Source organism: Neoarius graeffei, chromosome 1 (genome assembly GCF_027579695.1).
Source record: "Neoarius graeffei isolate fNeoGra1 chromosome 1, fNeoGra1.pri, whole genome shotgun sequence".
Taxonomy (NCBI): Eukaryota; Metazoa; Chordata; class Actinopteri; order Siluriformes; family Ariidae; genus Neoarius; species Neoarius graeffei.
In genome coordinates this window covers 116,765,319-116,791,926 of record NC_083569.1, presented here as the reverse complement: position 1 = coordinate 116,791,926, position 26,608 = coordinate 116,765,319, and the positions used below count along the sequence as shown (strand labels likewise).

The 26,608-nt window shown below is 41.6% G+C and overlaps 2 pseudogenes; both read right to left on the bottom strand.

Moving 5' to 3' along the window:
- LOC132886044 (Fc receptor-like protein 5) overlaps positions 1-16,204 on the bottom strand; it is a 107,995-nt pseudogene extending 91,791 nt beyond the window's left edge.
- On the bottom strand, positions 4,123-4,266 carry LOC132897945 (U2 spliceosomal RNA; annotated as a pseudogene).
- Positions 16,205-26,608: the final 10,404 nt, after the last annotated feature.

Sequence of the window (26,608 nt, the reverse complement as noted above, 5' to 3'; positions counted from 1 at the left end):
ATTAGTTATGGCAGCACAAAGTTATCTGTGAGAGTGAAGAGTGAAGAGAGTGTGTAGAGAAACTGTCACACATGACAGCACTGAGCCATGTACACTTCCTTTCCCCTCGCTCCACACCGTCTACACTTTACTTGTGAGTGAAGGTGAAATTCACAGCACATTTCTAATCACCAAACTCACTGATATGACTCAGGTTGCCACCTTGCACTCTCTATTACAAACACTGTTTTAATACCAGAACATATTAATCATAAACCAAGCACAATGAGTTCACTGCACACAGCAGCAATCAACATAAACAGAGAGAAATAAAATGCTTTGTGACATCCCTGATTGATTAATACTCAATAAAATACTCATTTCATTATCAGTGTGGGTATCTGTAAGCATGGACTCGTACTCAGTCTGGAAAGTAACAGCATAAACATATCCATACTCAGAATTACAGAAATTACAGGGAATGTACTGAGAGAAAAAAATCCATGTTTTTTTGTCTTCTTGAACAGTTTTTCCCAGTTGGAAACTCAGAGTTCTGAATATTCTGTAATGAAACATTTCCCTTTTCCTTTAATAATAAACACACTACATGAAGACTCACCCTGCACTGTGATGTTAACAGGATTCCTGTTTTCTCCAGATTCAGAGTGACACCAGTAAACTCCAGTGTAGGATGTGGAGAGGGAGCTGATTTTACATGGAGAACAATCTAACACTCCCTCACTGTGTGTGTATCGTCTCACTGTCCATCCAGTAGAACGACTCTGGTCAGTAGAGTTACAGCTCAGTGAGAGAGAGTCAGAAGTAAAGTGTTGAGTTCTGTTGGGATTGATGATCAGAGAGACTGGAGGAGATTCACCTTAAACAGAGAAGAGAGTCATGTAAATAAGAATCAGTGCAATATGCAATAAGGATATACAGTAAGTGCATGTGTGTTCAGAATTCTGTTTATTAATCCAGTAATTAAAGCCACAGTCCATAGCATGGGTCATAACACAGAAAAGTTTAACCCCAGATAATCCATAATCATAAACACTGCAAAAAGATAAAGGTCAAAACCAAGAGACAAAATCCAAACTGGGATGAGGAGCACAGGAAAGTCTTACAATTGCTGCAAAGGAACAACAACAAAAAAAAAGATCAAAGACACAGGACAGCAGGGTAATGCCTCCTCACCACCAGAGGGCACCATCATCTCAGTATTAGCTGAGCTCGAACACACCGCCTCCAGATCACTTCCTCATTGTAGATTACATTCACCAGCACATACATTTACACAGTGCAAAGTTCAGAGCCATGTTTAGTTTGTGATTGCCATTGCTGTGTTTAGACCCTTTGCTTTTGATGACTCTTTTGGATTTTCCCTCTGGTCTTATATTGTACTTTACTGTGTCGGACTCTTACCTGTTTTACAGCTCTGATATTTGTATTGTGTTTAATAACAGTCTAACATCATGGCATCATCTGTAACTGTGTGGTCCTCTGAATATCCATATCTGTGTTTGTATTAGTGTTTAAACCTGAAGTATTTATGGGCCTGTCTTTCTGAAAAGTTTTCTGAAAGCAAACAAACAAAACAACCCCAGAATCTTTAGACTGGTACCAAAATTCAAAAAAGTGCTTATTTTTTTCTTTGTTGTTTGTTTTTTGTAAAGGCTTTACCCCGTTTAAAACAAAACAAACAACAAAGAAAAAAACTCTCATATATACTAACCCTGATTAACCTGTATACCCCCACATTTTGTATGCTGCTGAATCTGTCCTTTTTTCAGTAGCTTTGTATAAACAATAACCGCTAAATGTAATGTAATGTTATGTAAGGTGATCGCCTAGGCATTCTCATTGTGAAAAGTAAGTCACATGTACATGGACTGGCATTTATTTGTTTATTGTCTGTTCATATTCTTTTGGGGGAGTAAAGTCAGTTTAAAAATGCCGTTAAATGCATAGGCCTATAGGCCAAGTTTAATGACCTTGAGGTTATCAGAGGTCATATGTCGTTTTACAAATGAAAAATGAATTCAGCACCCAAACATTTAACAAACAAGGCCATTTGCTAACTTCACTAATCATTTTAGTACATTTCATTCCTTAGAAAGCTGAGAAACTGGGTTCAGCTGAGACGTTTACAGGCCCAAAGTTCAATGACCTCTAGAGGTCAACAGAGGTTAGATAGAGCTCAGCATATTGCAGATTTGAATTCGGCACACCCAAATTGACAAAATAAGACTGTTTGCCGACTTTGTCTCAAAAATGCCTTTGGGTGTCACAATTCTGGATTTTGGTACCAGTCTACTTGTGCCTTTTGTTAACATCTTTGTATCTGTTAAGAACACATGATCAGGGGTGGGTTTTCTAGTAATGTTGCCCTTTAGAGCTAAAGAGCGAGTTGAGAGACTCTTAAGCAATGAACATTGTCTCTGTACATGGTTTTCCCGAACTCACTTGTAAGAAGGAATCTGAAGAGCATCTTTGTAATGCGCGTCCCTGATACAGGCATTAGTAGTTGCTAAAGGCAATTGTACTGTCATTGCTGAAGGCATTAGTAGTTGCCAAATCCAGTCGATAAGGTCACATGGCATTCGTTTTTAACCAAAATATCATGAAATATAAAGTGTTTAAAATAAGAGAATATATAGTATCATCTGGAAGCATTACAAATATAATGTGGTAATTAATTAATGAAACCATTTTATGTTTTGGGGCAGTATTTTTATTCCAAGCGTGTTTTTAATTAAATGAACAAATGTTCACATCATGAAAGAATGAGCAAATAATAAGCTAAATAATTAAGTAAATGTGTTCTCTGTGCTCGCTCATTTCACTGTTACCCCCCGATCATGCAATCAGGATTATTTCAACTGTTATCCACAGTGCAGAGTGGGCAAAGAGCTCCCTGAGACGTGCACACACACACACAGAGAGAGAGAGAGAGGTTTTGACCTGTGTGTAGTGTGTACCTAAGGAAGTTGTATTGGCCTCCTTATCTATCTATCTATGGAGGTCAATTCAACCTCCTTTGGTACACACTACACACAGTTCAAAACCCCTCTCTCTCTCCTACACACACACACACACACAGTGTTAGAGGTGCAGAAATGTGTCTCATTTATGACGCTAAATTAGTTAATCACTCGCCTAATGGACTTAAATTTGATTAAAATGTGGTGATATCAATGTGACATGATGATATCCATATGTAACTCCATAACATTTTGAAATATATTCATAAAGTTTTGCTTATTTATTTAATAATTAACTGGATGTACTTGCACCAGAAAGTGAAGAAAAATAATTAAAAGAAAAATAATTTAACACGGGCAGCAGATTCAACACCAGTTTCCCCCGTTGACTGTGAGCGTCCCTCTACAGCGCATGTGCAGTCTGTGTATTTGGCTGTGAGAGAGTCGCTCTTTGTTTTGAACGAGTGGTCAGGGTCTCTCATAAATTTCAAGCAACTCAAGGACTACTTTAGGCAACGATGTTGTTTGGGAAAGCTACATTAGCTTGACGATGGCTCTTTCGAGGTAATTTAAGACTCTCTTGGCCTTAAGAGGCTTTCGGGAAACCCACCCCTGTTCATTCTTAATAATATATTCATATTCAGTGACATCTCCAGTGTTGTTGACCTGCTCTGGCTTTCTGGATTTTATAATAAAACCCTCCAGCCCATAGATCCTCAATCATCTCCTTCATCCTCTTTATATCAGGGAAAATAAACCAATGACAAAATGAGGAGCAGAGACGGAACAAAAAGACAGCACATGACTTTTGTCACCAAACTCAACCAGCATTCAGAAGAAGAAGAAGCGGCCTTTATTTGCCACATGCACGTTCAAGCACAGTGAAATTCATCCTCTGCATTTAACCCATCTGAAGCAGTGAACACATGCACACACACCCAGAGCAGTGGGCAGCCATATTACAGCACCTGGGGAGCAGCTAGGGGTTGGGTTAGGTACCTTGCTCAAGGGCACTTCAGCCCAAGGCTGCCCCATGTTAACCTTACTTCATGTTTTTGAACTGTGGGGCAACTGGAGCACCCGGAGGAAACCCATGCAGACACGGGGAGAACATGCAAACTCCACACAGAAAGGCCCCCCATCAGCCACGGGGCTCGAACCCAGAACGTTCTTGCTGTGAGGCGACAGTGCTAAACACGACACCACCGTGCTGCCCAAAAACTTGCTCATTTAGAGAACATATCAGATATTAAACTGATAAGAACAAATACTACACTTGATCTTAGCCAAAAGGCCAAGAAGTGAAGGGTTCTTTAACTGCCTTATACATATTAATAAATATTGAATGAATCTCAACTGACATTCACACCACCATATCATACTCTGTTTAATGGTGCTGACTACAAAGTGATCTGAAATTTTCAAAAAAATTTTCCATGCATGACATTTTCCTACATCTCGCAAGAACAATATCAGGCTGACGAGATGTGATCATTTCGATGTCCTGAGGGTCGCTTTTCTCTGTTATGGGACCATTTTCCTCCCTCTTAAGGTATACGGTACGGCCCTACAGAAACAGGAAACAGCTGAATGCAGGGAGCTTTAACCAGTTAGCATAACTATGGAACTGCGTCACACCAGGATGGTGACGCGAAGAAAACATTGTGACTCTGCATCGACCTCGGAGAGTTTTGAGTCACAGGGATGTAATTTGTGGTTGACCTTCATGAATAGATCCGTGAAAAAAAGACAAATATATATTTTCTCTGTTACTGCTTTTGTGTTATTGTTTCTTTCTCTGTAAGATCAAAACATTAGGTGTATAACTCCATACACGCTACCGTGGAGATGAGCTCATGGCTTCTAAGGCCAAGATAGCTAAACGCTAGCGAGAATGATTTAGTTATCTGTCCAGAAAAATGACACGTCATCTAACCTTGCTCTATCTTGCAGTTACACTCACTAAGCAGGCTTTCCTTTTCATTTCCGCTGGATTTTAGCTGGCAGGAGAGACGAGTCCACCATGTTTGCCCACACCGACTTGTTTTGGTTCAAAGTAGGTCCAACACGCCCCACAGTGGTCATGTGATATTGTTGCTCACTTGCTTCAGCGACCTCCGGAATCGTAAAATGCGGGACGTATTTTATCTCGGCAAAATATTTACACATAGGAGACACAGTGTGTGCAGCAACAAAGCATCTCAAAATTCCAGCAGCAATAGAAATAGAACATTTTACCCAGAATTCAACTTTGCAGTCAGAAACTTTAACCCAAACCCATTGTTCATGTTCCTCACCAGTGATCCATAGAGGCTGTGGACTGCTGTACTGTGTGTGAAAGGCTGGTTCTCCTCTCTCTCCTCTGCACATATAAACTCCTGTGTGTTTCAGAGCAGCAGGACTGAGAGTGTATTTGCCTCCAGATCCTCTGCTGCTGTCTGAGAGGAGCTCCACAGACATGTTATAGCCACGACTATTTGTTATTTGAGTTAATCCGGATCTGTAGGGAACAGTTGTGTACCAGCTGAATGTCCAGTCTGTAGAGGAGCCTGTAACCTCACAGCTTAGAGTCACTGAGTCTCCTTCAGTCAGCCAGCTCTGTGGAGATGCACTCAGTACTGGCGGTGGTCTCTCTGTTACACAGGAAACACAAAATGGTTAATTTGTAGGTTTATTTAATAATGAGAATCTAAGAATATCTAATTGCACATTTTAATGTCTCACTCAAGCAAACTCACACACCCACATCTTCCAGCGTAACAGCATCACTGAAGTGTGATGAGCGTGAGCCTCCTCTCTCTGCTCCTCTACAGGTGTAGTTACCTGTGTGGGTCACTTTAACACCACTGATTGTGTACACCTGTTCACTACTGACACCACTGTGTGAAGGATCTTTATACCAGCTGTACTGCCAGCTAGAGACACTTTCATCCTGTTGGTCACATCTCACAGTGACGGCGTCTCCACTGAACACCTGTTTATCAGGATTCACAGATGCTATAGGTTTTGATTTCACTGGAGAAATATAATAAATTGTCTAAACTATCATGGTAAATTTGTCATCATTCATATATAATGGTTTAAAAACAGTCGAAAAGCTGTCATCTAACTTCTTTCCAAAGATTTTTTTTTCTTTTTTAAACTACAAAATCTACAATATTTTCAATGTATTTATGAACAGGTATCATCTGTTTCCAAACTGAACTGGATAATGTCGGCTGTAGTCTTTATGAACCATATACATTATGATTCATTCTTACACACTCATGTTTCTGTCACTGGTAAAAGGAAGCAGAACAGGGCTGTGAAAAACAGCTGTATCAGCAATAAGTGGTGATCGTGATGTGAGCAGTTCCATTTTGTGTGAATGTGATGAAAGTGATTTGTCAGCAGTTATGGTTTCTTACAGAAACACTTTATTTTACAAAGCCCTGGTTACAGAGTCACAGAGTAACTACAAAAGCCCAACTACACAGTCAGGAAAAGTTACACATAATTACTAATTACACCAAGATGTTAGATGAGTGAAACTACACATCCAAGTTTAAGTGATATTTACAACTAAATCAAAATAATTTGGAAGAATTTGCAAAAGTTGAAATGAAATATTCTGATTGAGATTACATCTTGGGCCAGGTACAGGTGTACTATTTTTATTTAAAACACATTAAACCCATGTTTTCATTTCAGTGAATTTGTGTTTAACTCTCATTATCTTTTCCATCATAGTTCATGAAATTGCTTTATTCAACAAAATAAATATGACTTTACAACACTTGATGGAGTTCAGATGTTTAGTTAGAAACATCATATTATAATGTTATATATCCAACCCCAAATCAAGTTCAGAAATGGAAAATGCAAATAAAAAACAAAAGCAGTGATTTCTAAATTTACTTTGACTTGTAATTCATTGCAAACAGAATGAACCCAAGATATTTCATGTTTTGTCTTCATTTCATTTGTTAATATACATCCATCCATTCCTGTGTTTCAGGCCTGCAACACATTCCAAAAAAAGTTGGAACGAGGCAATTTAGGGCTAGTAATGAGGTAAAACAATTCAATAATGATGTGATTTGAAACAGGTGATGTCAACAGGTGATTGTAATCATGATTTGGGACAAAACTAGTATCCAGGAAAGGCCGAGAATTTGAGGAGCAAAGATGGGCTGAGGATCTCCAGTTTGTCAAGAAATGTGTGAGAAAATGACTGAAATGTTTCAAAACAATGTTCCTCAAAGAAAGAAAGACAGAAAGGGATTTTGATATTTCACCCTCTATGTTGCATATCATTAAATGAGTCAATGAATCTGGAGGAATTTTGGTGTGTAAAGGGTAAGTATTTTGGAGCAACATCTGCTGCTTTCAAGACAAAATCTTTTCCAGGGAGATTTCAACAAGACAATGCAAAACCACATTCTGCTCACATCACAAAGGCGTGGCTGTGGAAGAAGAGGGCGTGTCCCCTCTGTCCCCAATAGAGAATGTGTGGAGAATTTAGAAATGGAAAATATGCCAGTGACGACCCCATACTGTTACACACCTTAAGACCTGTTTACAGGAAGAACGGGACAAAAATAACACCTGAAACACTTCACCACTTGGAGTCTTCAGTCCTTAAACATCTTAAGTGTTGAGAGAAAGAATGGCAACATTACAAAGTGGTAAATGCTTTACTGTCCCAAATTTTTGGACATGTGTTGCAAGAATCAAAAAGTGTTTATTTTGAAAAAGAAATAAGTAAATAAATAAATTAATGAAGAAATAAAAATTAATGAGTGAAAAAACTCAAATAATGTGCTGTTGTTTGGTTTTGAGTGTAATGCAGATCAAAATTATTTACAAATCATTGTTTTCAGTTTTAATTTCAATTTCAACATGCCGTCCCTACATTTCCTGACCTGGGTTTGTATTAATTACTGTGTATTTACATCTAGAGTATTTATAAGTTATTTATTGTCCAATCTATGTTGTCTTTACACTGTAATCAAGTGAAGATGATTTCTTACATTTCTCATATTTGAGACTTCTAGTTTCAGAGACACTGTATTATACTGTACATGTACACTTAAGGAATAAATCACACCATGTTGTGTTGTTCCAGAAAAATAATCAGTGACGAGATGGAGTTTCTGTTACTACAAATGATTATTTCCTGATAACATCATGTACCGAAGTGTTTCATTCCTCCGATACTAAAGCAATTTGTCAATGATTACCATTTTTTAATTTTTTATTGAACAACATCGCACTTTATCCATTTGTAGTTACCATTTAATGTTGTGAAGCATCAACAAAACAAGTGTGTCCCTGTTATCACATGCGTTATATTGTAGCTATAAACAGGCATTTCCTCACCAGCCTTGATTTGTTTCTCTCTCATTTAGTTAATAAGGCAAAAAAGCAGCTTGTCCTATTACAGGTAAACTGCAAAGCATGAACTCCTCTGTCCTTTTCAGAAAACTTAAAGCATATACGCAGAGCCATGTCCTTACTTTCGTTTATAAATGCCTTGAGACCTCAAGAATGGCACAGGAATAGTTTTAAGCATTAACAATAAATGTAATCTAGTCATTTTTATGATTAAAGTGATTTATATAGGTAGCGGTCTAAGTGAATGACCTTGATGTCCATAACGTCACAGCAGGAAGCCTATTGGTCTCATCACCATTTCCGCTATACTAAAACACAGAGCTGACTGCAACTCCGATCCTCCATTTTGAGCTAATTTATCGCCATGCCACGTAGATGTGTTGCTGCACCTGCCAGCAACATGACAGAAGGTGGATTTACGTTGCATTCATGGTCCAAGAATGTTCAAACTGCTAAAACCCGGGACGGAACAGGACGTCACCGGTTTTAGCAACAACTGCGGGGAGGTCACTGCCCGAGCGATATGTCACGTCCCATTCCATCCCGGGTTTTAGCAACAACCTTCGGCTCACCCCGGGAGGACTGGTGCAACTGAACTTTGCTTTTTTTTTTAAATAAATAAATACTTTCCTTTTCTTGTAGTTTTCTTTTTCTTTAATTGTTGATACTGCACCCTCTTTCAATACGGGCTTATAGCCAACGCTCCTCAACAGATCAGAGGTTTCGTACGAGTCTTCAATAAAATGTGCAGAGCAGAGACCACTTCATAGGTGCCCAATGTGCCCGTGAATGTCTAGCAAAACGCGTCCAAATCTTTGCAATTGCCTGAGCCGAGCAGTAATGGTGGAATACTCCATATGGACAAAATAGAGAATGAGTGGAGCAGCCATCTTATTTCTGCGCTGGATATTGCTGCCATCTCGCCCTTATGTGGAAGAAGTGAATGAACGGAGAACTGAACGAACAACTGAAAGTCAAATTGTTTCAAAACAATCAGCCACAAGATCAGCCTTCAAGAAGCGAGAACACAGACAGGTAAGCTCCGACCCTCATTTGGATACAAAACAACAAAAACAACACGTTGTGTACCTGCATTTAGATTAATACATGTAACTTGTATTGTGTGTTTCAGTTACCGGTATAAGATTATTTAATTTGCTTCAGAATGTGATAGTCTCAGTTCATCTGATTATTTAATTAGCCTTTTACGTTTTATCAGTGAAAATGCATGCATGTACATATGTTGCATAAGTTATAACACCCATCCTGTTTTAATGAGAGTCAACCCACAATCAATGAAGTCAAACCAGTCTTAGTTGAGCAAGTCGGTAACGGTTTTTCTTACTTTCACCATAAATTTTTATTTATATGACTTTGGTCTATAGCTGTAAAAGGCCTTAAAACCGGTTACCGCTGTGACGTCACGCACTCAGGGCTGGCTGGCTCAGCTCGAATGCCAACTTTGTGGTCGATTTTAACTCTCAAAAATATAGACATTTTTTTATTCCCATTTATACAGCATACAAGAGTCAAGGATGGAGATACTATCCACTCAGAAATGCATTTAAAAATAAAGGCTCTGCGTCTCTCCTTTAAAGCTACATCTTTAGCTCTGACTGTTTCAAAGTGCTGACACTGGAGACTCCTTCCATAAATTAAATTAATTTAAATAAACATCTTCGAACAGAAAACTTCACCATATCAACAATTATACACTTTTTTTTTATAGTTTTGTTAAATTGCATGTTTTTAATCTCTATCTTTGGGCTTAGATTATGTGAAGCATCCACCATACAAGTCCCTCTGAATGAGCTGTTACTATAGAAACAGTACCATATTAGGATGAGTGTGTGGCACACCTAAAATAGGGTGACCACATTTCGGTGGTAAGACTCCTTTAATTAGTATTATAATTATTTTTGTTCATGTATACATTTATGTTTTGAATTAGAAGTCGTATATTGCCTTGAGGTGCTTCGCTTATGTTGGAAATGGGAGGGGCGGAACGCTTGTGTTGTCACTAGTTGTTCCGGGGAACAGTAAGGGAGAGGAACTGACGCTGTTTCCTCAGAAGCAATCTGGGAAGGAAACAAGGCACACTGTGTCCTCATTCCTCTGCTTTACCTGCTTTATACAGGTCATGTATTTGTTACCGCAGTCTCCCATCCCTGGGACCCGTAACAAGTGCACTGTCAGAGCTGCTGTTATAGAAAATTAATCAACACCTTTTGACCAATCAGAATCCAGAATTCAACAGTTACATGGAATAATGTTATAGTGAGTATTTCTGCACTTCTCTGTTTCCATACAGGTATAAACACCTTTATAAGAGATTAGGAATGTGTTCATTCTGCTCATCATCACTGAATGGCTTAATAATAATAATAATAATAATAATAAATTATTATTATATTTTGTGAAATACAAGTTGTATCACCTGTATCCACCAGTCTGTATCTCACATACGAGAGTGAATCTCTCCCTGATAAACACACACTCAAGGGTCATTCCACGTCAATTCAACCGGGGCCCGCGCACTTGGGTCTCAAAAAATTCTGAAAAAAAAAAAATCACCAGATGTGCCCATGTTACCTTGGAGAAACACTGTAAATTTATTTGAATGTAAGATGTATACTTTCCATGTTACAGCCAGTTTTACTGGGGGAGGGGGGTGTCTATTTTGTTCAGACTCTTTTTTTTTTTTTGTCAAAGTTCACAAGCCCATAGCTCAAGAACTAAACCATGTAGGAGGCTCAAATTTTGCATGCTGGTGCATAAATAGGAATAGTATGTAGCAAAACTGTCATTTTGGGTCTGGATGATCCTGCATGGTCATAGCACTCCCTCAAAGATGATCAAAATTTTATTGGAGTTTTTGGCTGTGCTCTGTTTAGGCCTTCAGAAGACATATTTTTACCCAACATAGGCTCTTGATTTTTTTCCCTTATTGAGATAAGTAGAAACACACTAAAAAAAAAAGCAATAAAAAAAGGAAACTCTATCAGTGTTTGAACAGAAGACCTCACAAGTCTGACAAATCATTTTGGATGTCATTTTCAGAGCACCGTAACACCTTGTGGGAATGTGCGCAGATTTTTTAAATATTTTTTTCTTTATTCTCCATGATACCTTCTTTTTAAAAACACCAATTTGGCTTGTCTTACTTGAATCTCTTTTTATTTTTCACCCTGAACATGGGCAAAATGCACCATTGAGAGCAATATGTTTTCTATAACATTAATGTAAAGAGTAAATAACCAAAGGCCAATTTTGCCCTGACATGATCACCGGAGAGTGCCTGTGCAGGGGTGGAGGCATCAATATTGAGAGTAAACACAGATGCCCCTAAAATCACTGAATCATTGAAATTGAAAAGGATCCCTCCACCCCTGCACAGGCACTCTCAGGTGATCATGTCAGGGCAAAATTGGCCTCTGGTTATTTACTCTTTGGTTATTTACCCACAAGGTGTTACGGTGCTCTGAAAATGACATCCAAAATGATTTGTCAGACTTGTGAGGTCTTCTGTTCAAACACTGATAGAGTTTCCTTTTTTTATTGCTTTTTTTTGAGTGAGTGTGTTTCTACTTACTTATCTCAATAAGGGAAAAAATCAAGAGCCTATGTTGGGTAAAAATATGTCTTCTGAAGGCCTAAACAGAGCACAGCCAAAAACTCCAATAAAATTTTGATCATCTTTGAGGGAGTGCTATGACCATGCAGGATCATCCAGACCCAAAATGACAGTTTTGCTACATACTATTCCTATTTATGCACCAGCATGCAAAATTTGAGCCTCCTACATGGTTTAGTTCTTGAGCTATGGGCTTGTGAACTTTGACAAAAAAAAAAAAAAGTCTGAACAAAATAGACACCCCCTCCCCCAGTAAAACTGGCTGTAACATGGAAAGTATACATCTTACATTCAAATAAATTTACAGTCTTTCTCACAGGTAACATGGGCACATCTGGTGATTTTTTGAGAATTTTTTGAGACCCAAGTGCGCGGGCCCCGGTTGAATTGACGTGGAATGACCCTCAACTGTTTTACTGACTTTACTGAGCCTTGTTCGACCTCACTGACCACAAATAACACCTACCTTTTAAAACTTATTTCAAGATTATTTAAAACATCATAGAATAACATGGAATTGCTATAATTATGCAGTATTTTTATTCACACCCCTCCTAACTTCAAACCTGCTGAAAAAAGTTTAAATTTTATGCTGTACCTCTTACTGTAATTCTGACTTCATCACTGTAGGCTGTGTAGTTTGCGTTCTGCCTGCGCGCTCCACACCGATACCCGGTTTCTCCTGCAGTATCAACTGTCACATTGAGTGTGTTGGTGTCTCTAAGTTCAGTGTTCACATACTGCGAATACTGATTATATTTGACCCAGTGAAACTCCCATCCAGCCCCCTGCTGCAGCTCACAGCTCAGAGTGATGGTGTCTCCAGTGTAGACGGAGCTCTGAGGATTCACTCTCACAGTCGCTTTGGGTTTTTCTGTTGCTATGAAATGATGGTGTCAGAGCTGCTTTTCACTTCACAACAGAAGCAATAGATTCACTGTGCTCATTAAATGCTTTCAGAAATATTTCTAACATAAACATTTATATATTTTTCGCGGTCCAAATCCTGCGCTCTGATTGGCTGGCGAGCGGGTCTGTATCCTAAATGTTTGGCAGCATTTCTCAGGAGAATAGCATTAATTTTACAGCATGGATAGCGATAACGACAGTGTTCACAGCGAGAGCGAGTTTCACTACCCTGAGGAAGAAGAAATAAAATAAAACATTTCAGCAGAAAGCTAAAAACCTCTAACTTGCTCACAGTTTGATCTCATTAGTTAATGAGGCCCATTTTGGACCATGTTATCCTCATACATAATATTACGTTCGGTAAAAACTTTAAACCAGGACAATCTCTTCTTCAAAGTTTCACCAAATGGCTTTATTTATGCAATATAAAGGTCATAATACTGGATAACTTTGGTCGAGCAAAAACATGGCTGAATCCTGAATGACTCCTATTTGTATAAATAGGGCACTACATAGGCGGCAGAATGTAGTGTTTTTCCTGCCATGGAAGTGCACTTGTATACCGAGGAGGAAGCCATTTGCATTACAGCCGTGAATGAGGATTCAAAATGGCGGCTCGGCTCGGTTTCCCCTTTCGGGCGCTCTCGCTTTCTGTTAGAATTTGGGAAAGAAAAATAAATAAATATATTAAGAAAGAAAAAGTGCCGACGAGACAAACTAAACAAACAGGGACTCAGTTACTGACAGCTCAAAATCTGAACCCTAAAAAATAAGGGAAACATATTAAATTAAAACAAAACCCCCACAGACTGACCTGATACAGTCAGTGTAACAGCATCACTGATCTCTGAATCCTGTCTTCTGCAGGTGTAGGAACCACCATCAGAGGCACCAACAGACCTGATACTGAACTCCTTTGTTGAGGCTAGATATCCTCCGGCTGTGTAGAGTCTATTATTGTTCTTATACCAGCTGTATAGCCACTGAGTGTCTCGTCCTCCCTGTGTGTCACATCTGAGAGTAACACGCTCTCCAATGAACACATGTGTATCAGGCTGAATGGACACCACAGCTTTAACTCTCCCTGCAACAATAAAAATAATAATAATAATAATAATAATAATAATAAATAAATAAATAAATAAATAAATAGGTAAAAAAAATGCACGTAGTAATTCCCAAGTGTACAGAGGTGGAAAGAGACATTTTAAACAACCCTATGAATCATTTTATTTGACATAAACTGGAAATGCATCAATGGCATTTTTTCAGACTGAGTATGAGTAAATAGTTTTGGTACTTCTTGATACAGACACGAAAATGTGTTACCTTGTTAGTATTGAACCAAATGTTCACAAATTTTTTAGGCAAATGGAGGTTATGATTTTTCTGCACCTGCAAGCTTTAACCACCCAATATTTCAAAAATAGCTCATATAATGTTGGCAAAGCAATTCTTTGTCAGTTTAAGTTGAAAATAAACCACAGTAAAACATTCTTGCCAAAAGCATCTTTTTTTCTGTCATTCATCCAAATATCTGTAATGTTTATACCTTGTATTTTGAGTTATAAATTACTGCTGACACAGAGCTTCACATGAACGCTGCTTTATTATTAATGCAAATCACTGGACCGACCTCTAGGGGCAACATTCAATAAACGTCTACATAAACGTACTGACGTCAGCAGTACGTGCCAGCATTTCTATCAGAACAGCAGTCTGAATATTGCATCACTTCTTTTTTTTTTTTTAACCATGTTTGCCACTTCTGGTTACTTCAATACACAATACATTGAACATTAATTGCATAAATGATTAGACTCCTTTGGTGCAATAGACAGGTAAGTATGTAGGCAATCATACATTCACTTAGTTTGTAATTAACTGTGTAACGCCATGAGGTAAGTATTTGGCTTGTTTCAGCATAGATGGGTAAGTGCAGATTTGAATAGAAAGAACCACATTTTTCTTAACTACTTCAGTGCGGCAATAACAACATACACATTTTCAAGTGCAGCAATGAAAACCATGAGAAGTAAAGAAGAGGTTACGTACATACTTAAGTATAGTATTTCAAGCATAGGGTATGAAACTACAACAATACCCAAACTTAGGTAAATACTGGGATTTGAAAACTTTATCCCGAGTAGATTCAAAGCGTAGTGCATAGAGATCAGACAGTTAACGAAATCGGGTGCACTTAGACTTGGCAGACATGCCAAAGTGATTTCAAGTAGGGAGCATAGAAATATATAACCGATTACAATAGTATAAATCACAGTTTCTTTTTTCTTTTTACACATTTTATTTCACAGTATCTTCTCTCTCTTTTTTTTTTAAGTTGCCTGTCTTTCCTCAGGCTGTGTCAAAGTCACTGAGGTACAGTGGAGGCTGTCGGCGCCTGGCCGGATACCTTGCTAACACAGGGGCAGTGCCAGTAGTGACATCAGGGGTGACATCGTCCTCTTCTTCAGCTGCTGTGTCGTGCAGTGTAGGACTGAGCTTTTTAAAGAAGGAGGAGTTTCTCGTTACCGAGTGTCCACTCCGCTCAGCTGTGACCATGGTGCCTTTGACAGTGGTTACTTTGTAAGGCTTGGGGTTGTATGTTGGAGTAAGTTTGTTGTGCCTGGGTTGGGAACACAACACCATGTCGCCAGGTTGGAAAGGGTGAGGCCTGGCGTGTCGGCGAGTGTCTGAGTAGGTTTTCATCTTGGCTTTGGCCTCGCGGTCTCTTGTGCGAAGGGCCTTGTCGGGTGTAGTGTGTGGTCACAGAGGGCATTTTGGTGTGGATCCTGCGTTTGAGCAGCAGCTCGGCAGGTGATGATGATGTGGTGCTGTGTGGTGTGGCACGATATTCCCGTAGGAATGTGTATAGGTGCTGTTTCTATGGGATGTTTTGCATGTGTGCAACTCGGAGGCACTTACCGAGTGTCCTCATGAATCTCTCTGCTGTGGCGTTGGCTTGAGGCCACAGTGGTGTGATTTTTCGATGGTGGAAGCCCATGTAGGCCACAAATTTGCTGAACTGTTCACCGTTGAAGGGAGGGCCGTTGTCTGTTTTCACTGTTCTGGGGATGCCGAGCATCGAGAAGACCTTGTCCATCACAGGAATGACCGTGTTTGCAGATGTGGAGCGTATGGTCTCGACTACTGGGTATCTGGAGTACTCATCCACGATGACTAGGAGGTGTTCACCTGTTGGCAATGGGCCATAAAAGTCTGCACTGACGTCCTGCCAGACCGTGTCGGGGAGGTCTGACATCTGCAGAGGCTCGGTGTGTGTCTCTGGTGTGGTGGCTTGACACGCTAGACAGTCTCTCACCATCGCTTCAGCTTGCTGGTCGATGTTTGGAAACTATACCTTCTCTCTCAGCAGGGCTTTTGTCTTGGTGGTTCCCTGGTGAGACTCGTGTGCGATCTGGAGGGCTCTGAGCTGGAGTGAAGAGGGAATGACGATCCTGGAACCCTTCAGAATGATGTCGCTCTCATGTGACACTGTAAGTTCACCCTTTACATCAGAGGTTCCCAACCTATTTTGGCTTGTGACCCCATTTTGACCTCGTACATTTTTGGCGACCCCACTGACATTTTTTTTTTTTAATTAGTGTTTGATGTGTTTTATACTGTGTTGTAAATACAGAGTAACCAGTTTATTGCACAAACTCACATTTTATTTTCATCACATATCCTTCAATTTCACAAAAATGGAACTATGTAAAAGAGTCTCTCCACTCACCACATCTAATGAGATGTCTGAGCCTTCACACTTCTCTGCAGCCTTTCAAAGTCCGGTTCTGTGGTAGAGAGTGCGCATCTCATCTCTGACGTAACATCCAAACGCGAGCGGTACTTTGATTTCATACAGACAAGTGCACTAAATCCAGCTTCACAAAGGTAAGTGCTTCCGAAAGGAACCAACAGTTTCAAAGCACGCAGTGCGATCTCGGGGTACTCCTCTCTGGCTCCAAACCAGAATTCTTCCACTGGCACGCGCGAATGTAATTGCTGGTGCATTTTGTCACGAGACATGTCAATCAGCTGTTCTATCGCGGTGGCAGGAAGGTCCACTGCGCTCACATCACAGTGAAACGGATTCCTCACCCATTCAAACTTTGACATATCCACATCTGGAAAGTATGTGGCAAAGTGCTCCTCAAGCCGTTCCAGGTGGCTGCACATCTCCATTGTAGAACACTTGTCGATGCTGTTGTCTTCCAAAAACTGACTTAACTGGGGGAAATGCGTGAAGTTTCCCTTTGCAAGACTTCCTCTCCAGTGTGTGATTTTGGCCCTGAATCCATCAATCCGATCACTCATCTGCATGACATTCTTATTTTTTCCTTGCATGCTTGTGTTCAGTTCGTTAAGTTTTCTGAATATGTCCGTGGCATATGCAAGGAGGCACATTTTCTGCTGGTCACAGAGAAAGTCAACGAAATCGTTTTTTTTCACATCCATTGAAAACGCCAACAGTTCGTTTCTCAGCTTGAAAAACCGCTCCAACGTGTTGCCTCTCGACAACCACCGGGCGTCTGTGTGAAAATGCAGATCTTCATATTCAGAGCCCATATCGACGCATAGCTTTGCGAACAGGCGTGCTCGCAGAGGATGTGGCTTGATGTAGTTCACCATGGCTACCACCTGTTGCATGATGCCTGCGATGGACGCGCTCAGTTCTTTAGATGCCAGTTGTTCCCGATGAATCATGCAATGATTCCACAGTGCAGATGGTGCTCGCTGAATGACAAGTGTCCTCAAACCATTTCGCCGTCCGGCCATAGACGGAGCCCCGTCTGTGCAAAATCCCACCATATTCTCCCAGGGAATTCTGTGTTTCTCCATGTAATCCTGAAGAACATCGTACATTGCCTGTGCAGTCTCGTGCTCGGGAAGAGGCAGGCAGTATAGAATGTCCTCCTGAATGGCATTTTCTGCTAAGAATCGAACAAATGTCAATGCGTGGGCATTTTTGCCTTCGGTGCTTACATCCATTTGAAGAGCATAGGCTGGGGAATCACGGAGTTTCTCTGCTAGCGTGCTCTCCTGATCAGCGGCAATAGCATCGATTCGTCTCTTAACTGTATTATCAGACAGAGGAATCGCTTTAAATTTTCTTCCCACCTCCTCCTCACCCATTGCTTTTGCCATTTTGAGGACAGCGGGCATAATTAGCGTCTCTGCGATTGTGTGTGGGGTCTTGGTTTTCGCAATGAGGTAGCTAACTTCAAACGATGCATTCAGTGCCCCATCACTCACCGTCGCAGCCTTTTTGAAATAAGATCGCTGCTGATTAAGCTCAGCACATTTCTTTTCAAAAAAACTTAGGGGTTTACCGAGATGTTCTTTGTGCACTGTTTCAAAGTGCCTTTTCAGCTTGTTGGGTTTGAGACTCTCCGCAGACAGCACGGCCGAACACAGAAGACACTTCGGCCTTTGCTTGTTTCTTTCCAGCACGCTGGTAAATCCAAATTGTAAGAAACTTTCGTCGTATCTTCTCAGCCTTTTTGTTTTCGGTTCATGTTCATCAGGTGTTGTTTGTCTGCTCTTTGTAGTGTCGGGCGGACGAAGAAATCGTTCCATTTTTTTGTTGCACTTGTAGGCTAATAGCTAGCAAGGCTGTGTGGGCAGCACTGGCTACTGTTCAGTTATTTAGTCAAGCGCGTAAACTGAAGTGGGCGTATCTTCGTGCCGTCATCGCAGTCATTTGAACGAATTTACATAAAAAATCCATATCGATCATGTATGTTCATTTAAGTGTGTGTGTGTGTGTGGTGTTTTAATCGATGGTAATACTTTTTTGATAGTATTATTATTCATACAATTATTTTTTTAGCAGTATTTTTTTCCCACTTCTGGATATTTCAAGCGACCCCATTGCAAGTTCAGGCGACCCCACGTGGGGTCGCGACCCCAGTGTTGAAAAACCCGGCTTTACATGTTCGTATTGCTTCAGAACAGTGTCTGTTGTGACTGTGTGCCAAGTGTTGTTACGGATGAGGGTACTGACCTTTTGCAAGGTTTCGTCCTTGAGTGTCTCATGCTTGATTTCATCCAGTGTCATTGCTCTTGGTGTGTTGTTCTGTGTGATGAAGTTGACATACTCTTCAGCTACCTTTGTTGCACGTGTGTTTTTGTTGTGTGGGTGTGTTTGGATTGGGTGACGAGACATGTAGACTGCTGGGTTTTCCGAGCCTTTTCGGTACTCCACCTTGAGTCTGTAAGGCTGGAGTCGGAGTCCCCATCGCTCGATGCGGGCTGGTGGCTTGGACCTCGGATTGTTCCAGATGAGCTCTAGTGGCTTGTGATCCGTCACCATGGTGAATTCTTTGCCATAGATGTAAAGATGGAAGTGTTCGCAGCTCCATACGATGGCAAGTGCTTCACGCTCTGTCGGGGAGTAACGCCGTTCTACGTCACTGAGTGCTCTGCTTGCATAAGCGATGATGTGCTTCCTGTTGCTTTTGTCTTTCTGCAGCAGTATTGCCCCTAGTCCCACTGGGCTGGCGTCGACGATGAGCTCAGTGTCCATGTTGGGGTTGAAGTATGCCATCGTGGTGTCACTGGTGAGGCTGTCTTTAAGCTTGCTCAGCGCTGCGTCCTGTTCAACACCCCACTGCCAGGGAGTGTCCTTTCTGATGAGTTTCCTCAGTGGCTCTGTGACGGTGGCAAAGTCAGGGATGAAGCGTGAGCAGTAGTTTGCCATGCCTAGAAAACTCTTCACCTCTGCTGCATCCTTGGGCTTGTCTGCTTGTTGTATGCTTTCGACTTTTCTTGGGTCTGCTGAGACGCCACCATCCGAGAACATGAACCCGAAGAACTCTAGCCGATTCTTGTTGAATTCACACTTCTTCCTGTTTAGTGTGAGGCCCCATTCTTTCAGCCGCTGGAACACTGCCGTCAGGCTCTTGTCGTGGTCAGCCTGTGTCGCCCCATAGATGATGATGTCATCGCTGAGGTTCTTCACTCCGGCGATGCCCTGAAGTGTCTGACGAATGGTGTTTTGGAAGACTTCTGCCGCTGAGGAGATCCCAAAATTGAGGCGCTTGTACCTCCTCAGGCCTAGGTGTGTGGTGAACGTGGTGATGTACCTGCTGTCGGGGTGTAGTTCCAGCTGATGGTACCCCGCCGTAAGGTCCAGCTTTGAGAACACCGTCGCTCCATTCAGTTCATGAATGACGTCATCAATGGTTGGGGTCAGGTGACACTCCCTCAGAATGGCTGTGTTTGCCTGCCGCATGTCAACGCATATGCGCACCTTGTCTGGGTCTTTGGACTTCGGCGGTGTGACGATGGGTGATACCCACGGTGTTGGGCCGGTCACTTTCTCAATGATGTCCTCTGCTTCAAGTCTCCGCAGCTCAGCTTCAACTTTTTCACGCACGTGGAACAGGACTCTGCGGTGTGGCTGGCATGTTGGTTGAATGTCTGGGTTGATGTGCAGTGTGACATGGAAATCTTTGAGCTTACCAATGCCGTCGAACAGTTCAGGGTGGCTGCTCACGCGCTGATCCGCAACTGTGAGGCTTGTTGGTGGGGGCGTGATGGAGTGTATGATTTTGATGAGCCCCAGTTCATCCGCTGTCTGGTAACTGAGCAGGGAGCAGCCATCACCTCTGACCACGTAGAATGTGCCGTCTGTCTTCCTCTTGTTCCGTGCCTCTACACAGCCGGTGAACTTCCCGATGATGGGCAGAGCATCTTTGGATCCATAGGCCAGTATTCTAAGGTCTGTGCAGAGGAGGCGAGGCTGGATGCTCAGGTTGTTGTATGTCTTTTCACTGATGATGTTTACTGCAGCACCGGAGTCGATTAGAGCTTGCACTTTGTCTTCATTCAGTGTGATCTTCGTCAGTAGCTGCTTGCTGTCTTTGCTGCTTTTAACAGTGTACGCATAGCACTCATCATCACTGCTTGAAGATGACTCACGTCAGGCTGGTTCATGTTGAGCTGGTTCTTGTTGGGTCTCTATCTGGTTGACTCTTCTGCTGTTTTTCCTGTGTGTCCATGTGTCTGTCGTCTGCTCTGTGTGTTGTTTTGACCTGCACTGCCTTGCGAAGTGGTTCCGTTTCCTGCACGCTTTGCACTGTTTGCCTCTCGCTGGACAGTCGTTGGAGTGTGGCCACTCACCCCCGCAGTTTCTGCACTGAGTGTTGCCGCCGCCGCCGGTACGTCTCGCTGCGTGCTGTTGGTAGGCTTTTCTCTCTGGCTGATGTTTCTGCACTCGGTTTACTGATGCGGTGAGGCTGGAGCCCTCTTCGATTCCCTTCGACTGCAACTCCGACATTTCAAGAGTCCTTCCATACTCGAGCAGGTCTTTTAGCTTTTTGTCTGCTTCTCTCAAGCCGTATTTACGCACCCTGGATGACGTGCAGCTTTGAATGATCTGTGATTTGATTTCATTGTCCACATCGCTAAACTCACAATGTTTCGCTAACATGCGAAGTCGGGTGGTATAAACATCCAAACTCTCACCAGGCAGTTGTGCAGCTTTCCTGAAGACATAGACTTCATACTGGACGTTCCTTTTCGGCGCGAAGTGCTCTGTTAGTTTAGCCGTGACGTCTGCATACTTGTCTGCGTCTCTCGCCATCATGTCATAGATGTCGTGCACCCTCTCACCTGCCAGATGAAGCAGAAGAGCTTTTAATCTCGCATCTCCGGTGATGTTCATTGCCGTGGTGTAGTTTTCGTACCGTTGGAGCCACTTGGTCCATCGGGGTCCAACAGAGCTAGGCTCGCTCTCCGGATCAAACTGTGGTACAGCCGGGCCGTGGGCTAGCATGTTGACCGTTGCTACCTGACTAGCTGAACTGACTGAGGTAAACTAACTTAATAAAAACAGAAATACCGAGTGCTGTGTTGTTGATGTTGTCGTTTGGTCTTCACCGTTATCCTCATCGCCAATGTAATGTTTATACCTTGTATTTTGATTTATAAATTACTGCTGACACAGAGCTTCACATGAACGCTGCTTTATTATTAATGCAAATCACTGGACCAACCTCTAGGGGCAACATTCAATAAACGTCTACATAAACGTACTGAAGTCAGCAGTACGTGCCAGCATTTCTATCAGAACAGCAGTCTGAATATTACACAAGCATGAAAACAGGTCAGGGGTGAAAAAGGTGAGAAGGGTGCACGAGTGGTGATGTGGCCTCTGGTGTTGTTTTATTTTGTTTGGGGGGTCCTCCCCCAGAATAAATATTATAGCCTCCTTACTAAGTATACTGTACTGACATTTGCACAAGGACATATAGTACAAATACATGTAGTTATAGTGAAATTATGCCCTGGAAAAAAATGCGAATAATAGAACGAAGAAAGTGGAGAACACACAAGGAATAGTGATCATTTTTTCCTTTTATTTGCCTGGACCACCAGTGTCTCCATGGCCCACTTTCACCGAGTTGCCACGTTTCAGCCTTGCCCGCTTCTCTCCTTCAGCAGTCTGTTTCTTGGCCTGCTGAGCACTGCAAGTTGCTTGAGAGCCATACTTGCTCTGCTGCTTTTCCTCCTTGTTCACCCTCTGCTGGTGTTTGTATGTGGCTGCTGCAGAGTTAATGTTCTTGCACAATGTTCTGTCCACTTCCCCAAACTTCACGTCCTCCCTTCTAAAGAGTTGCATAGCTGTCTTCCCCCTGGACATCAGCATGTACTTGACCGTCTGTATTGCATTAAATGTTTCCACATTCATGTTGCCACTCCTTTGATCAATTACATCATTCATCAGACTAAATGAGGACTCGACTCTAGGTCCATGAAAGATGGAGAGGCAACACTTAACCAGTGCTCCCAGGGAGGGGTCCTTGTCTGGTTTGTCGAAGACATGACCCCACCACTCCACGATGCTCTCTCCCTCCTTAAAGCTGGGGATGGTCAGGTCAACACTGAACTGCACAAGTTCCCTCTGGATATCCTGGTCTGCTGGCAAGAGGTGCCCCAGCATACCACTCAGCCTGCCAAGATATGGAAGTACCTGCAGCTTTCAGTTCTTTTTAAATCAAGGCTGAATACTTTCTTCTTTGCTGCTGTCTTTTATTAAATCAAATTTGAGACTTTTAATTTGATTTCTTTCAGCAAGGACAGCACGACAAAATGGCATCTCCACTATACAGTGCCCTATATAGTGAGTAGCGAGCAATTACGGACACAGGGATTGTCAAAAGACGTGCGCGCCCTCTTTCGAATGCTGACGTAATCAAGCCCGAAGTTTTGTTTGTTTTGATGGCAAATCAGGAAAGTTTGAAAAAAGTAGGAAATTCAGTCCGATGACTCAATCCAGCTTCCAGCGGTCTGGTCTGTACTCTGACTGATGTGTGCACGCTCTGGCCAGCAGGAGAAGAGACGCGAAATGATGCTGCTTGCCCTTTGCAGCGAGATGTACTCGTCGCTATGGCGTCAATATCAAAGCAGGAGGAGGAGGCGCAAACCGGCACGAACTGTCTATGGGTGCGAAGCGACCTCCTTGCCCTTTGGGTCAATATCAAACCCCCCCCCCAATTTTTTTTTCTCATCGGATCTACACGATTCATGTTGGTCACCCATTTTGGTTTCAAAATGGCGAATTTCGCCGAAAGGTGAGGGATTTTCATGCATGATTACAATATCCTCCTCTTAATCCTCTGAACTTCTGTAAGGATTTAATTACAGTGTATGTTTCATTTGTAGAAATGAAAGTCACATAGATTTACAGATTAGATAGATTAGCAATACATTCCAAACAAGTTGGGACAGCGGCAACAAAAGAGAGGGACAGATGTGGAATGCTCAAAAAAAAATCCTCCTGCCTGGAACATTCTACTGGTAAAGAGGTGAACTCGTAATTGGAAAGGCTCTGTCATTCACAAGCAAGGATGGGGCGAGGTTCATCACTTTGTGAAAAACTGCATGGACAAACAGTCCAACAGTTTAAGAACATTTCCCAACATACAACCCCGATTCCAAAAAAGTTGGGACAAAGTACAAATTGTAAATAAAAACGGAATGCAATAATTTACAAACCTCAAAAACTGATATTGTATTCACAATAAAACATAGACAACATATCAAATGTCGAAAGTGAGACATTTTGAAATTTCATGCCAAATATTGGCTCATTTGAAATTTCATGACAGCAACACATCTCAAAAAAGTTGGGACAGGGGCAATAAGAGGCTGGAAAAGTTAAAGGTACAAAAAAGGAACAGCTGGAGGACCAAACTGCAACTCATTTGGTCAATTGGCAATAGGTCATTAACATGACTGGGTATAAAAAGAGCATCTTGGAGTGGCAGCGGCTCTCAGAAGTAAAGATGGGAAGAGGATCACCAATCCCCCTAATTCTGCGCTGACAAATAGTGGAGCAATATCAGAAAGGAGTTAAACAGTGTAAAATTGCAGAGTTTGAACATATCATCATCTACAGTGCATAATATCATCAAAAGATTCAGAGAATCTGGAAGAATCTCTGTGTGTAAGGGTCAAGGCCGGAAAACCATACTGGGTGCCCGTGATCTTCGGGCCCTTAGACGGCACTGCATCACATACAGGCATGCTTCTGTATTGGAAATCACAAAATGGGCTCAGGAATATTTCCAGAGAACATTATCTGTGAACACAATTCACCGTGCCATCCACCGTTGCCAGCTAAAACTCTATAGTTCAAAGAAGAAGCCGTATCTAAACATGATCCAGAAGCGCAGACGTCTTCTCTGGGCCAAGGCTCATTTAAAATGGACTGTGGCAAAGTGGAAAACTGTTCTGTGGTCAGACGAATCAAAATTTGAAGTTCTTTATGGAAATCAGGGACGCCGTGTCATTCGGACCAAAGAGGAGAAGGACGACCCAAGTTGTTCTCAGCGCTCAGTTCAGAAGCCTGCATCTCTGATGGTATGGGGTTGCATTAGTGCATGTGGCATGGGCAGCTTACACATCTGGAACGATACCATCAATGCTGAAAGGTATATCCAGGTTCTAGAGCAACATATGCTCCCATCCAGACGACGTCTCTTTCAGGGAAGACCTTGCATTTTCCAACATGACAATGACAAACCACATACTGCATCAATTACAGCATCATGGCTGCGTAGAAGAAGGGTCCGGGCACTGAACTGGCTAGCCTGCAGTCCAGATCTTTCACCCATAGAAAACATTTGGCGCATCATAAAAAGGAAGATAGGACAAAAAAGACCTAAGACAGTTGAGCAACTAGAATCCTACATTAGACAAGAATGGGTTAACATTCCTATCCCTAAACTTAAACAACTTGTCTCCTCAGTCCCCAGACATTTACAGACTGTTGTAAAGAGAAAAGGGGATGTCTCACAGTGGTAAACATGGCCTTGTCCCAACTTTTTTGAGATGTGTTGTTGTCATGAAATTTAAAATCACCTAATTTTTCTCTTTAAATGATACATTTTCTCAGTTTAAATATTTGATATGTCATATATGTTCTATTCTGAATAAAATATGGAATTTTGAAACTTCCACATCATTGCATACCGTTTTTATTTACAATTTGTACTTTGTCCCAACTTTTTTGGAATCGGGGTTGTACAATCGCAAGAAATTTCGGGATTTCACCATTGACAATCCATAATATCATCAAAAGGTTCAGAGACTCCAGAGAAATCTCTGTAAGTAAGGGCCAAGGCCGAAAACCAATACTGAACCCTGTGACTTTTGATCCCTCAGGCGGCACGACATTAAAAACCAGCATGATTGAATAAAGGATAGGACTACACAGCAAATTCCCCAGTGTTGAATTAACACCTTCAGAGTTCATTTGGACATGTATAATATATTGCACATATATTGTGTCCAATTGGGGACACACACACACACACACACACCATGCTTGTTGTGTCCTGCAGGCTGAAGAGGATTAGGACCATCCAGACTGTTACTAGCACAATGTTCAAAAGCCAACATCTGTGATGATATGGGGATGTTAGTGCTTGACTAAAGTTTGTAGGTGAACGAATGAACAAAGATTACCAGTGGAACCGGTTCACTGCACAAAGTGGATGGAATAATTAAGGAGGACTACCTCAGAATTCTTCAGCATAACCTCAGATCATCAGAAGCTTGAACAGAGTTGGGTGTTCCAACAGGACAATGACCCCAAACACATATCAGATCTGGTTGTGGAATGGATAAAGCAGGCTAACATTAAGCTTTAAGCAAGTCCTGACCTCAACTCTATCAAAAATATATTTAAAAGTTGGGTTTTTGCTGGAAACATACAAAGCTAACTGAACTCAACCAATTCTGCCAGGAAGAGTGGGCAAATATCCAACCAGAATTCTGCCAGAAGCTTGTTGATGGCGACCAAAAGTGTCTGATCAAGGTGAAACTTGCTAAGGGACATTTAACCAAATATGAGGGTGTTTTTATATATATATATAATTTTTTTTTGACTTTGTGTTGATTTCAGAAATCCCCAAATAAATTAAAAAGTAATGCACCAAATACTTTTTCTCTTAAAAGTTATACAATCATTCTGCCACAGAAAAAGAAAAGGTCTTTTGTAAAATTCTGACCACAACTTTATTTCTAATAAAGTGGCTGGGAATTGTATAGGTTTTACAGTGCGAGTCTCTACGTTTGTTTGTGTGTGTGTGTGTGTGTGTGCGCCAGAGGTATGCACTCCGCCGAGTGCCTTTCTAGTTTATTTTTAATGACTTGGGTGAAATTAATCATACTCAGGAAATAATCAGCAGGGTTTTTTCCTGCATGTTTCCAAAAT